We start from the raw sequence: 2554 nt of genomic DNA, 5'->3' as shown, positions 1-2554 counted from the left end.
AACCAAGTTAGTGTTTAAAAAAATATCATCACCAAGCTGTTTGACCATTGGCAGCATTAGAGTGTTGAAAAAAATACATAAATACATACAGTATAAGGCAACATTAAATTATTATAGTGGAATCTGCAAGTAGAATTTTCCTTGGTGCACGTACATTTCGGTCAATTCATTAGTCTTTCCGTTCAGCCGGCATGCCAGTGAGTGATGCACCTGTCGCGCGCGCACACACAAACACACACGCGCGCGCACTGCCATTCTTGTTGAGCGTGATCTTTGTGCGTCTTGAACTGGCCTATAGTCAGTGGGGTCATCTTTCGTTATCATAAAGACGTCTTTTTGAGGACGACTGTCCTCAATCCCAATAAACTACTGCTGTTGTTCTTTGAGCGCATATGTCGGGATTGTACTATTTGTCGTGGAGTTCAGCTCAAAATATGTGTCTTTATATGGCATCCATTTCAGGTTTCTTTGAATAGGCCTACTGTGTCTATGCAGAAAAATGACATGGATGTGTAGCGTCATTTATTTATTTTTTAATTCAAAGACCACATTCGAAAATACAAGAATGAGCAATTTAGGTGAGCTGCCAAAGTGAGACCAAATATTGCTCATATAATTGATTTCATATTTTATTTTTTGAATAGCCAAACATGTACACCTCAAGGGAGTTTTCTGTCATTATTTGAAATAGTTCGGCATTTGAGAATAGGAAGACACAGCAAGATACAGGAGAGGTTTTTGAAGTTAGAGAAATCACCAGATAATAAGAAGTGGCCGTTTGAATTGATAACTCAAAACTCGCATCTTACCTGTTAATATGCAGGGTCGTCAAGATGATTTCCTCTAAAGTATCCCCATGAAACGTTATAAAGCAGGTTTTGTACACATTAAAGTCCACTGTGAGCTTGTACGGATTCTCCTCCCTGTTTCACGCTGAAAGGATAGAACAGGACTGAGTGCAAGCCGCCTGTGCGTGAAGACCGGGCGTCTCGATTGAGCGAGATGCATGCGGCTCGAAAACGAATGTGACAGACTACCCTTTCCGATCGCGAACGAAGGTGAAGTTGTCAGTGTGTAGCCTACAGTGCACTCTGGGTAAAACAGTCTGCCCAACTATCCAACCATCCCTGTTTCCGCTGGTGCTCTGTCCCTCGGGCGAGTGTGATGGTTATCCCACGGGATCCCTGAATGAATTTGGGCACGTCTCACGCTCCCCGCTGCGCGTCGCATGACCAATCGGTTAGTTCGATTGATGGGAGCCCTATTTGTCTTTCTCTCATGTTGAAGATTACAATTACGGAAAATGTGCTTGGTCATAAATGACAATAATTGTCGCATTTGAATAGCTTAATGTAGGTTAGCTCCTTGGAAATAATTAATAGCATAATAATTAATATGTTCAAGTCTTGGGAATTGGGACCAGTGCGCATCAATTCGCACAATACTTAATACGGCTTTTATTCTGTCAATATATCAGAGCGTTGGCGAAGTTAAAAGTGTAAAAGGGTTGTCTAACACCCACCCGTGGAGGTCTGCTGTGGGCGGTCCAGAAACATGCTCTCCTACTACTTGCTCTCATACTGCCATCTAGTGAAGACCTCAGCTAGTCATATTGAACTGTAACTTTTTCTATTGCTGCAACATTTTCATTTTTCATCATGAGAGTTAGGCGATACTGTATTTTGTTGACTTCCATTATGGTTAATGCTATTTAACTCTGTGAGGTTATTTATAGACAGGCCACCTATTTAAAAAAAATCTCAATAGTTTCCATTTCCCCAACATGCACTGAGGCAGTCGTACATTCTCAGTCCAGTCTGTGATGGTTTAGTAATATCCTGACCAGGGTTGCAAAATTCCACATGTATTTTTTAAATGTATGTAATTACATTTTTATTGAGCTAGGCAAGTCAGTTAAGAACAAACTCTTATTTACAATGACCGCCTACCTAACTTTCAATAAATTCCCTGGTTATCCCGGTTGTAGGATTCATGGAATCAGGAGGGAATAAGTAGGACATCTGAAAACCTCCAACTAGGATTTCTGGAATAACAGGAAATGTATTCAAAGTTCCCAGAATTGTGCAACCCTAATCCTGACTGTGAAGCATGACATCAGATAACAGCCTCTATGTCCTTTGGTCCTCGTCAGACAGGGGAATATTGGGGTAATTGGAAGATAACAGCTTCATTTATTTCACTGATTACAGACAGACAGGTGCAGAACATCAGTGCTTACTGACTGACTGAAAAATGATTGAGTATATAATTGAATGCATACAGTTAGTGACATTTTGAATAGACAAAATAAGTGTTATCAAAACTGGTAATGCTATTGTAACAACTTAGCAATGTTGATCTCCTGTGGCATATCTTTCAAAAGTCTACAAAGTCTAATGGCAAATTCCCAATCGCCTTTCGTTTTCAACATATAGACTTTGCGATGTTCAACAGTGCCTTGCCAGAGCATCTCAGGCTGCGTCCTAGTTCATAGGGAGATACAAGATCAGAGGTATAGGATGGGGCTAAACCAATCCTTGCCTTAAAAGTGGTT

At 40.6% G+C, this 2554-nt stretch overlaps 1 protein-coding gene across 2 annotated transcripts in view; it reads right to left on the bottom strand.

Annotated features, from left to right (window-relative positions):
• LOC109907721 (poly(rC)-binding protein 4-like) overlaps positions 1-1208 on the bottom strand; it is a 79533-nt gene extending 78325 nt beyond the window's left edge. The window contains exon 1 of one of the 2 annotated variants that reach the window (XM_020505872.2): positions 810-1208. The gene's annotated coding sequence lies outside the window, so the exon portion shown is untranslated. The remainder of the gene's footprint in view (positions 1-809) is intronic. The other variant, XM_020505873.2, reaches the window with a different exon arrangement.
• Positions 1209-2554: the final 1346 nt, after the last annotated feature.

The sequence above is a fragment of the Oncorhynchus kisutch genome, linkage group LG17 (genome assembly GCF_002021735.2).
Source record: "Oncorhynchus kisutch isolate 150728-3 linkage group LG17, Okis_V2, whole genome shotgun sequence".
Taxonomy (NCBI): Eukaryota; Metazoa; Chordata; class Actinopteri; order Salmoniformes; family Salmonidae; genus Oncorhynchus; species Oncorhynchus kisutch.
This window is presented reverse-complemented; position numbering and strand designations above follow the sequence as displayed.